This window comes from Oryza glaberrima, chromosome 7, assembly GCF_000147395.1.
Source record: "Oryza glaberrima chromosome 7, OglaRS2, whole genome shotgun sequence".
NCBI classification, from domain to species: domain Eukaryota; kingdom Viridiplantae; phylum Streptophyta; class Magnoliopsida; order Poales; family Poaceae; genus Oryza; species Oryza glaberrima.
In genome coordinates, this window is record NC_068332.1 from 4,974,459 (window position 1) to 4,987,686 (window position 13,228).

The following is a 13,228-nucleotide window of genomic DNA, read 5'->3' on the forward strand; positions in this document are numbered from 1 at the left end:
TGTATTAGAAAAGAGCTACTCACTCCGTCCCAAAATAAGTGCAGCCATGGTTTTCAGCGCTCAACTTTAATTATTCGTCTTATTTGAAAATTTTTTGAAAAAAATTAAAAACATAAGTCACGAGTAAAGTACTATTCATATTTTATTATCTTATAACAACAAAATTGCTAATTATAAAAAAATTTTAAATAAGACGGACGATCAAAGTTGGACGCGAAAACTCATGGCTGCACTTATTTTGGGACGGAGGTAGTACTATATACTAGTTAGGTGGTAGAGCATCATCCTTGTCAGCTCCGTCACTGCATCCTCCTCTTCGTTTCTCTCTCTATCTTCGCTTCCGTGCAGTTCCGTAGTCCCTCGGTACGGAACGCTTTTGAAAGAAAAAAAAGGTTTGGAGGGATCGGTACCTGCCACCCACCTCGTGGTGTGGGCCCCACCCACCTCTGATCTCTTCCGAGGCCGGCGTTCTAGACTGTTGATGGGTGGGCTGCGGTCCACAGGACTGGACTAGTCTGATGATCTCACACGGTTTTTAGGGTGTGAACGGTGGACCTGGTGCACTCATCATTTCTTTTTCACCGTGTTTAGGGTCTATTTGATACAGTTCCAACTCCTAAATCTAAATTTAGGAGTTGGACCTGGAGTGGAGTTGTAGGGTCTGTTTGGCACAGCTCCAGCTCCAGCTCCACCCCTCCTGGAGCTGGAGCTCAGCCAAACAGTTTCAGCTCCACCAAAACTGGAAGTGGAGTTGAGTGGAGCTCTCTCACAAAATGAACTAGAGTTGTGGAGCTGGGTTTAGGCAGCTCCACAACTCCACTCCAGACTCAACTCCTGGAGCTAAATTTGGGAGTTGGAGCTATACCAAACAGGCCCGTAGAGCTGCCTAAACCCAGCTCCACAACTCTAGTTTATTTTGTGAGAGAGCTTCACCCAACTCCACTCCTAGTTTTGGTGGAGCTGAAACTGTTTGGCTGAGCTCAGCTCTAGGAGGGGTGGAGCTGGAGTTGAAGTTGTGCCAAACAGACCCTTAGGGTGTGTTTAGTTCACATCAAAATTGGAAATTTGGTTGAAATTGGAACGATGTGACGAAAAAGTTGAAAGTTTGTGTGTGTAGGAAAGTTCTGATGAGATGGAAAAGTTGGAAGTTTGGAACTAAACTCGGCCTTAGATCCCAATTTTTTCTTCAAACTTTCAACTTTTCCCATCACATCAAACTTTCCTACTCACATAAACTTTCAACTTTTCCGTCACATCAATTCAATTTCAACAAAACTTTTAATTTTAACGTAAACTAAACAGGTATTGGGGTGGTAAAGAAGTTGGACTGTTGGATGGTGTTTTTTTAGGACAAAATATTATATCGGTCCTAAAATATAACCACTTCTAGCCCTCATAATTCGTCACAAAATATAACAACTTCTCTATTAACATTCTTTTCCCAACCACGCACAACCCTCCACCATTCACTTTTTCCACATATCTTAACTTCTCAACCAATCCAACTTCTCCCCCATTTAATTCTACCTCCTTTTCTTAATAACTGTATCCAACTCTAAAATAGTAAAACTGGGTAGAAACATAAGCGCTCATAATACGTGCACGTTTATCCCTATGAACACACACGCACATTCTATCCCTATAAGCATTTCTGGAAGGTTGTGCCGATATATTTTAGATTGACGAAGTCACTACTGGACGCATCACTGGTACGTCGCCTACTACTGAAAGAACAATTAGCTGTAAATACGAACACATGTGTTAAATCTAGTATCTAAATCCGGGTGAGCTGATTCCATCATAAGAAATCTAACCGCTTGAGTTATGTTCACTTCGCTGTTGGAGGCTGCTTTGGTGAAAGGAGGGGATGGGGCCGGTATTAGTCGTATAGAGGTGACAGATTTGACAGTGGTTGTGGTTGTGGAGGGAAAAATTAGCAAGGATTGCTTTACCAAAAGGTTAACGGGGTGGTAAGGTGTCGTTTTTACGGTTAATGTTTACGCAATTAACTGGAGCTGTAGTATGACAGGACGTGAAATTGGCACAGCTTGCATTACCAAAAGGATTAACACACTCGGGTTTAGAGATTTGATGGGGAGAGTGACGGTCAGGTGTCATTTTTGCGATTAATGTTTACGCGGTTAACCAGTACTGCTAGCTATAGAATAAGTCGACACGATATGAATAAATTGGTCTGGGTCGGTTGATTAATTTTGCGTTGATGTTCGTCGAGTCATATATATACTGGAGATTTTTATTGGTTTTAAGTTTTTTTTTCACTTTTGAAAGGATGAAAGGGGGAAAGGTCACACGGTTGTTTCTTTAATTTGTGGTTGACAAATCATGTCTGAAATGCACCAATGAGACTCATGAGCAACTTCGGCCGACGATGGCTATTGATTTGAGTAAAACCTCCGTAAGACTAACTCGGACCACATATGTATTCCGTGCGCTAACTTGTAGTACTAGGTAGCGTTGTTGTTTGCTTATATTTATACATCGCATTTAAGTTGGTAGACCAAAAAAAAATCGTCTACTCAAGAGAAAATTCAACATCAAAGTTACACCTTTCTTGTTCTAAAAAAAAAAGGTTAGACCTTTCTAACTTTTTTTTGACTCTTTGTAGGACTTGTGCCATCTCACATTGAGAAGGCCTTTAAAATAGAAGAATGGCAAAAGCATTTTGGAGGACTTAATTTCCTTATGATTTTTTTCCTATATATCCCATTTATTCGTAGGAAGAAGACATGAAAATTTTCATATGATCGCACTCCGATGGTCTTTATGTCTCTTGCGTTTTTAATTATATTCTTGTAGGGTTGGAAAAACATGCTACTTCGATTCATGTGTTTTCCTATCATGCATTTTAAAGGAAGCCTAAAAGTTTTTTTTTTCTCTCTCTTTTTGTTGGCCCATGTATGCATCACTCTAAACTGCCTTGCCATGCATCTTCCATGGATCTAGTGTCATCAAGTCATGTCTATAGGAAATCTAACTTCATGAAGTTAGAAGGAAAACTAACACCACCATAACGTCACTAGCTAGCTTCCAGTTAATTTATGAGATAATTCAAGAAATGCCATTGACAAGCGTCTAAATCCCAGAAATGCCATCGACAAGTGTGAGTTCCAAGAAATGTCATCGTACAAACGACTTTGTCCCAAAAATGCCATCACCGTTAGGGTTCCGTCCATTCCACGCCGTTAAGTTCTATAGGATGAACAGTGTATTTAACGGCGCAAAATGGATGGAACCCTAACGGCGATGGCATTTTTGGGACAAAATCGTTTGTACGATGGCATTTCTTGGAACTCACACTTATCGATGGCATTTCTGGGACTTGGACGCTTGTCAATAGCATTTCATGGATTATCTCTTAATTTATTGCTCAAAACATCGCCTCCCACTCTTCCACCACACTAGAAATGATGATGATTAACATTTACGCAATTACCTAAAAGATAAGTAGACACTAGATAAATTGATCAATATTGGGTTGGTAATTTAAGATGATGTTATTGGATCAAGCAACAAGAGGCTTTTATTGGCCCTAGGTTTTAACACATTTTTGAAAAAACAAAGGAGGGGGGGTTACACTTGTTTTCTGCAGCTGGCAACTATGTCTTCGAAAGGGTCGATGATTCATGAGGAACTCTATCTGGCAATGACTATGGTTCTAGCAAAAAAAAATCATAAGAACAAAATAGATCGAATTGGAACTTCGTGGACTAACTTGCACTAGGTGATGCTACTGTTTGCTTTACGCCTATTGTGTTTAATTTTGATGTACAAGAAAATTCTTCTACTCAAGGAAAACAATACAACTTCACATCGAAATTACTCCTTTGTTTGACTCTTCATATGAGCTATATGTGCCAATATTAAACTAGTAAGGCAAACATCATATTCATTGTAGTATCTCACATTGAAAAGTTTTCTATTTGTTGGTCCAAGCATACATCACTCTATACTGCCTAGAACGAGATCCTCTACACTCCACACTACTTTACATCAAGTGGCTTCGTGTCATTGACATGTGGGCCCATAGCCAAGGGCAGACTCACGTATCAGTGACACAAAGTCACATGACGTAACATTAGAGGATCTGCGTCCACACTACCTTCCCATGCATCTTTTCATGGATCTAATGTCATCAAGTCAAGTCTATAGGAGGTTCTAACTTTTCACTGGAAGGAAAATGCTTCTATTCTATTCAGTTGATTGCTCTAAGCCTCCTCTCACATTTCCAACCCAACCCTGCCAAGAATATTTATGCATGGGCATGTGATGGATGTCCCTGTTGTATTGCCCATCCCAGTGTACAAATTTCTTCAACTACTCAGGCAAACCAAGGCAAGAACCAAATACAGCTTGTTTTTAAAATTGGCTACACATGATGAAGATTTATTATGCTTTGGGCTCTAGCTATAGTTAGTTTGCCCCTTCAGCTCAGCCCAGTATGTGTTGTATCTGAAAACCTGAACCTTTGCATGTGATGTGCAGTGGGGCATGTCTCCCACTGATGTTGAGAGGATTTTCAGTTACAGCTTTTGGGCTATGCATGGATCCAAATGGCACTAACATAGTAACACCTACTAGCTAGCTGGCATGAGTTTGGGATATACATAGTTTCGTTAGGTTTGCGCTCTAAAAAGGTGAAACTACCTTTAATTCTTTTCTGTGAATTATGGCCTACTAATAAATTAATAAATTAGGTTGTTCTTGAAAAAAAAAGGTTTTCGATGAAGATCAACCTATCAAAATGCTTTAAGGCCCTGTTCGAGAACCCAACAGAGGGGAGATAAAGTTTTGGATTTTCGTGACACGCTTTTCAAACTGTTAAACAGTGCTTTTTTACGAAAATTTTCTATATAAAAGTTGTTCTAAAATACCAGATTAATACTGTTAGGGTTACGGGTTAAGTATACCCTTTACCCTTCAATATACGTTACATATCGGTATGGTATACCCACGCGCATACAGATACTTCCTGTATATTCTATGGAAATCCTTCACGGAATCTACGGATGGGAAGAATCCTACTCGGACAAGATTGGGTCGTTGACGTATCGAATAGGGTCTGATATCTCCGAGTTCTATTTGGAGACCTCCAGATCTGTGATATAAAAGGGACCCCTCGGGGAGGGCTGAGGGCATCGAATCTCAGAGCCAACACAACCCACACAGCCTACGAAGCCGGAGCCTGCAAGTAGCCAAGCCATCGAGATCTAGTCGAATCAACTCGACTATGACTCAGCCGGATTCGGCAAGTTCCATTGTTCCCTTTGTAACTTGTGTTTTCCACCATATAATCCCACATCAACTGGATTAGGGCTATTACCTACCAAGGGGTCTGAACCAGTATAATTCTTGTCTTTTGTTTGCTTGATGTCGTACTACGTAGATCCTTGTACCAACGTACCCCAATACCCTCTATATCCGGTCTACGGGTACCACCCATCGACAAATACATTTTCAAGTTTATAATAATTAAAACTCAATTAATCACAAGTTATTACCACATTGTTTTATATAAAACACTTGATCTTTATCTTCATCTTCATCTTCAGAAGATTCAAATGCCACCTTAGATAAGATATGATGTACTCCTATAGGATTTATTGAGATAATGACTTATCCAACCTATGAATAAATAGTTTGGTCCATGATCTAACAACAAGGACATGGGTTCATATATATAAAAAATCCTCTAAAGAAGGACCTGTCCCTAAAAATCCCTCTATATTCACTTTGATTAGCCTATCACTTTGGTTCTATAACTATCACTTTCCTCTACATTCTAGGAGTTGGGACTTTTGCGTTTAAGCAAAGTTCAAGCTAGGAAGCTTCCTGGATTAACCAAAGTCGCTTGTGGTTCCAACAAAATGGGATTTGATAGCCAACCATTTTTTTTCCACAAAGCTATACTATTCCATCTTGACTTGTTTGCAGACGATCTACATCCAATTTTGACGTACATCTTCAGCCTCTAATTAAAATTATCAGTGTACTTGCTTTGACTACTTGTACACGTGCCGACTATGTTTACGACTATGAACTATTTTCTGAACCACTAGATGTAAAATTTGTTTCATTTACTTTTTGCAAATGGAATAAAATCTGATTAGTCGAACAACATAAAACATGGAGGTTGAAAACTGAGCAACTAATGTTTTTCCGGTGGTACTCTGGTAGACGACGTATCATCGAAAACTAGATGTCTATAATATTTCGTCCAATATTCAGAGGTATACATAGGGTAGGGTATTTGTATGCATTCATATAGAGTTAAGTATGTGTACATGTATATGAGCGATGAGGTATGTGTTTGTACTGCTTTTTGAAAAAAAAAGATAAAACAGAAAGTACCGTGGCCCCATTGTTTAGCTTATTTATGAAATAAACGAAATGATATATTTATAAACGAAAAATAATTTGTGAATAAAACTTTCGTATATGTGTTTTTACCGATTTAAAAGCAAAAGGTGGAAAATAAACTTCGATGAAAAAAAAATCTTAAAATCAACTTCAAATTTAATGTTGAATATTTAAATTTTGATTGATAAGTATAAACATAAGCGAAAAGATGAGGCTTCTGGTCTTTGCTTCTGGTCTTTGCGTTGGGATGAGTTGGTACTTGGTACGACCATGGGAAACCAGCCACAGAAGATCTGATGGGATTTTGGGTCATTGGAGCACGAGGCGAACAGGGAGGAGGTGTGGCCGTAGCTACGGAACCGTACAGCCACTTGTACCCGCCTCACCTGCCCCCACACCGTCTTTCGGATCCTTTGTGGCAGGATAAACTGTAACCCTATTTGCGCTGTGTTTAGTTCCAAAATATTTCTTCAAACTTCCAACTTTTTCATCACATCAGAACTTTCCTACACATATAAACTTTCAACTTTTCCGTCACTTCGTTTCAATTTCAACCAAATTTCCAATTTGACGTGAACTAAACACAGCCTTGTTTGCTTGTTCCACATGTATTCATCAGAAGTTGCCGATAGCCGATAGAGTTATATATCCACTTTCGTCCGGTGTTAGACTAATAAACACACACGATATATTTTAAAGAAAAGCGTATCGTATGATTTTTTTTTAGATTAAATGAATATGGACACGTGCAAATTTATGTGAACACCGTAAAATTCATTAGGGGAAAAGAATTGTGAACCTCAAAAAGTTTGTACTGTGTGGGATTTTACCCATTTTCTAAAAAGAAAATCTTTGGAATGTAGAAATAAAATACCTTTCTTGTAAAACCTAAACTATCATTGCTATGCCCTTCCTGTTTCTAATCAGTGTGGAAGAGCAATCTCTTTCTTTATCTTGACCTCTTCATCTTCCCAAATATGGGATCCCCAACTAATGGCACACCATAAACCAGCTCAAATCAATTACCCTATTTAACATTTTCCCCCTCAAATTGAAACTAATCTAAAGATATTCCATATATATCTGCCGTGCTGGACTAGTCAGTAGCAAGCTAGAACTTCACAATGACAAGTGCTGCATGATTAATCACTCCAGCACTCTCTAAAAAAAAAATCAATAAATCCAGCACGCCCAGCCAGTCTGGAAGATCTATAGCTGAATGAGATCTCATCTCTAGGCTAGCACAGCTGATCATCTGATCATACTCCCTCTAGTAGTCCTACAATATGTCACGTCTATACTGCTTCCTCCATAAAAAAACTCAACCTAGTACGGAGTATGTGATGAGACATAATTTAGTAAAACAAATTTGTTCGTATTCCCTCCGTCCCAAAGTAAACACAACCATAAGTTTTCGTGTCCAACTTTGATCATTCGTCTTATTTGAATTTTTTTTATGATTTGTATTTTTATTGTTATTAGATTATAAAACATGAATAGTACACTTTATGCGTGACTTGTGCTTTTTATTTTTTTCAAAAAAAATAATAAGACAGACAATTAAAGTTGGACACTTAAACTTATGGATGTGCTTATTTGGGACGGAGGGAGTAGGTTGGAATTTTTTTGACCGATGGAGTATGTTACACTTGTATTAGGATGGAGGGAGTATTATTGTACTCCCACCGTCCCATTAAAAAACAACATAGTACTGAATGTGACACATCTTAATATTATAAATTTAGACATACCATTATCCAGATACGTTGAATAGAATGTGTCATATCTAAGTATTAGGTTGTTTTATGTTTTTTTTTGAACAAAGAGAGTATGTGGGTGTTTAGATACAGGGGTGTAAAGTTTTGGCGTGTCACATCGGGTATTATATAGGGTGTCGTATGGGGTGTTCGGGCATTAATAAAAAACTAATTACAGAATCCGTAAGTAAACAACGAGATGAATTTATTAAGCCTAATTAATCCATCATTAGTAAATATTTATTGTAGCACCACATTGTCAAATCATGGAGTAATTAGACTTATAAGATTTGTCTCGTAAATTAGTCACCATCTGTGTAATTAGTTATTTTTTAGTCTATTTAATTCTTCGTATAGATGTTCAAACGTTCGATGTGACAGGCCTATATAACGGCCTATATCACGGGCACAACCGTACACAAGTACGTACAGCCCTGAGCCGGCAGCTACTCAACACTGTCACACATGGCAGCGTCCATCCATCGGCCAGTTCTATTTTCTTGTTTGTCTGTACTCAGCTGCAGATCACATGAACGGCAAACTAAGCTGCATTTGTAACCCAACCAGTTAAATGAATGCATTATTACAGTCAAATTAATCCTCTCATGATCCGTACACATTTTGTCCCCTTTGGTCCGTACAACTACAAGTGATTAAGTGACCGTACCTAGGTAGCTGCTTGATTTGGTCCCTGTTTGTGAATTGCGATTAGCAGAAAAAAAAAATGTTAGCGAGAGTATCAATGAGGCCAATCACCAAGAAGGACTGGTCACGGGTGACGAGAAGGGGATATTTCGTGTATAATAATAGCGGAGCCAACGATATTATCTAAGTTCAGACGATAAATAATGGGTTAATTCGATCCATGCCACTGCAAATGTGGCAAATCAAAAAAATGCCACACATATTCGCGTTATCGGCTGGATGCCACTGCAAATTTTTAAAATAAGAACCATGCCACTCCATCACGATTTCCGTCCTCCTCTCTCTCTCGCCGTCATCCTCCTCTCTCTCTCTCACGTCTGCTGCCCCTGGACGTGTGTGAGCAGCTCGACCACCGGAGTCGAAGCCGATGAGGCGCACGCGACAAAACGCATCGGCTTCACGCGGCAAAACGGAGAAGAGGATGGGGAGCTGGCGCGACGGCTGGCACGGGCGAAGGACAGCCCGGCGCGGTCGCGGCCGGGCCTGATGGGGTTCGGCGCGGAACGGAGCTCAGGTAGAAACACCTAACGAGCTCAGGGAGTAGCTAGCTAGCTGCTACAGATGCAGCGCGCGAGGCTAGCTAGCTAGCTAACTAAACCAATCAACATACAACCATCGATCTTTGCCGCTGCCGACGAGCACGGTCGCGGAGGGGCATGGCCGCCGTAAGGTCACGGAGGCAGGCGCGGGTGTAGCTGCCGCCGGCGAGGACGCTCGCGGGGAGGTCGGGGAGGGGGCATAGCTGCTGCCGAGGACGGCTGTGGAGGCGGACGCGGGCATAGCCGCTACCGGCGAGGACGGTCGCGAGCGAGGCCGCCGCCGCCGCCGACGAGGACGCTTAGCGGGGAGGTCGCGGAGGGGGCGCAGCTGCTGCCGAGGATGGTCGTGTGGAGAGAGGAGATGGGCGTCGGCAGCACTAGTGACAAAGCTTGGGGCCAACGGCGGCGGAGTTCGAGGCTCGACGCCTCCTCCATCGGCAGCAACGACGAGCGGCCCTCCTCGCCAGATCTGGGCGGAGGCGGTGCGGCTCGTCGACGACCACGACGAGGACAGCAACGGCGGCAGCGGCTCCCGAGCTCTCCCGCGCAGATGAGGTCGACGATGGCGGGTCCACCGCGGAGATGGTCAACGACGACGGCTGCAACGGTGGAGAGAGAGGAAGTCGGCGAGGAGGTCGCGGAGGGGCGCGGGGAGCGGACGCGGGCACGACCGTTGCCGGTGCCGTGCTATCATCCACCACTGTGCTGCCGTGCCGCCGTGCGCCGTGCTGCCATCCGCGCCCGCCTTCGTACTGCCGTGCTGGTGCTGCCGTCGAGATGAGGACGACGAGAGGACAAAGACGGAGACAGCGGAAAATGTGACGGATTGGACGGAAATCGTGATGGAGTGGCATGGTTCTTATTTTAAAAATTTACAGTGGCATCCAGCCGATAACGCGAATATGTGTGGCATTTTTTCAATTTGCCACATTTACAGTGGCATGGATCCAATTAACCCATAAATAATTGTCTTATCTTTGTTATTGGTAATTGTTTCGACAAGATTTTCGATGGTCGGTGATTTGCGTGTCGATAAGCCCAAGCCCAAGCAACTACCAAACTAACTCACAAGATTGTGAATTGTGAATTTGTGAATCAGTATTTTTACACGCAGTTTATTTTTGCGGCGATTTTCAAGCTACAAATATAAGATACCAAGTTTATCTAGAAATCATCTTGGCTAGAAATCTCTTAGCACATCTTGTTTCTCAGTTCGCAATAATCAATGCAGAAAAATGATTCAGCGCACAAAATTACCGTACTTCGAGATATTCTCTTCTCTAGGGATATATACATAAAAAATATACTGGTTGCAAACTTGTAATCCTAACATGATCGCATCATATGGGCTCATGTGCCATTTTCTAATTGGAAAATGTGGCATGATGTACTGGGACAGGTGTAGGAGTAGCATGTAGGTACAGGGGCTTTAGTGATTAATTAGTTAGATTAATCAAGCACTAAATGTGACCGTTTGGGGACCCTGGCTACAGCTACTAGTGCTCCACCTGCAGTGCTAGCTAAGCTTAATTAATCTACACAAATATAGTATGTGTTTGTGAATTGTGATGATCCAGCAGAGAGCCAGAAATACTTAAAAGAATTTTAAAACCACGGGGGGTGGATGACTGGATGCTCAAAATCTGACTAAAATCAACATTAAACAGCCATAATATAATGCTGAACACAAATATGGTGGGAAGGCAACTGGCACAGAAGATATGCCAACCTCCCATCTTAGTGGTTACAGCTTAATGTTGATTAACAAAAGAGTAAATAATAGATGCATCGCCTCCTAAAAGAAAGAAGAAAAAGAGGAAGAATTAATGCATTTATAAACATACTAAATATATATATATATATATATATATATATTAGGGAAATTAATATCAGCCAAAATAGGTTGTTTTTAGAAATCCTACCTTAAAAAGATTGTTAAGTGTTCCTTCCAACTCGCAATTTTAGAGTCAAAGGTTATTTATGAGAAAAAATGTTTTATTTCTTGAAGGTATTTTTTTAAAATAGAATAACCTATTTTTTTTGCCTTTGGAGGCCAAACTTTAGTGAGAAAACTAAAGTATTGAAAAAATAATTTGGCTTATTCGATCGGCCCAATGATCCAACATTGATGCATCAAAATGATCGATCTACTTTTTAGTATCAAACATCACGAAGAAAAGTTCAACTAATACAACTGCACAAACATAAGTTAATATGAAACGAATACCTAAAACTCTCTACCCAATCTTGCATAGTCACATTTCCTTGCATCGCCTAGGGCCGCAAGGCCATGGGTCTGCCGCGACCACAAATAAATACTTATCACGCACTTACAGTTCTAGTTTGAGGATTTTTGGTATTCTGTACCCTTCATTTGTATTCCACCTTTAAGCACTTATATTTGAAAAATACGTAACTTAAATCCTTAAAAAGAAATTACATAGTGCCCACATTGTCCAAAGAGCATACTAACCGTCCTAGGGCAATAAACATGTGCGTATCAACTCGCGAGTCTTCTACCTACTCCCAAAATTTAAATAACAAAATTTATCTTATACTGGAAACATCAAGGATACCAATCCACAGTGCATGTCAACACAAAATGCAAGGCGGCCACACAATATACTTCGAGCAAGAAAAAAGACGAGCACCGAAAGAAGTTAGAACGATGCATATGAGGCAATACTCCTGCCATGCAATGCATCATCTCTATATTTCATATATATAACATCATCGTATGATGTAACTTGACGTACATGTAGAACATCATAGAGCAGGTGACCGCAAAGAGGAAAAACACAGGTAGGAGTTTGCATGTGTACAACCCCAAGAGGCGAGAGGGGAGGGGGCACATCGGATGATATAGGGAATGGAAATGCACTGGATTCCCCAAGAACAAACTTAATTTGTCGATCAGCCCACTGCTAATGACTCAAAGTGGTGGACTTGTTAACATGAACTTGAAAAATTGAGGAGAAATATTCAATATATCTACGAAAGATAATCTAATGTGAGTTGAATGTGTAGAACTATATGATGCTACACATTCTAAGATACGGAGTAGTAATGTTTATATAACAACATTGAAAATTTGACGTTGAGTCCACCGTGACCTTATGAATAAATACTTATCACACACTCACACTATGTCCCATTCAAGTTAAAGATTTAGTTCATTATATCTCTCACAGTTGTATTCCACCTTTAAGCTCTTATATTAAAAAAATGTAACTTAATCCTTAAACAAGGTTTTCATTGTACATAATGCACAATACATTATCGAGAGAGTAGATTAGATTGACAGGCCTAAGACAATAAACAAGAGACATATGTCGCGAGCCTCCCACCTATTTCCCATCTTTAAACACAAAAAATTATCCCATATTTGAAACGCTCAAGGAACTAATCCATGTGTATGTCAACATAAAAGTACAGGGTGACCACACAATATACTTCTAGCAAAACTAAAGAAATCAAGCACCGAAAAAAGTAAGAAAGATGCTTACGAAGCAATACTCCAACCATGCAATGCATCATCACTATATCTCATAGATTGATCATCATGTCATCGTAAGCTCTAACTCGGCGTACACATAGAACATCGTACATTAAGACCATTGACCACAAAGAGGAAAAACACGGATAGGAGTTTGCGTGCAACCTCAAGAGGAGGGGCGGGGAAGCCATATAGGGATGGAAATGCATTGGATTCCCAAGAAAAACTCTATCGATCAGCTCATTGCTACTGACTCAGAGTAGTCGACTTATTAACATGAACTTAAAAAATTAAGGAGTATTCAATATACCGTGAAAGATAATCTAATATGAGTTGAATGTATATATATGATG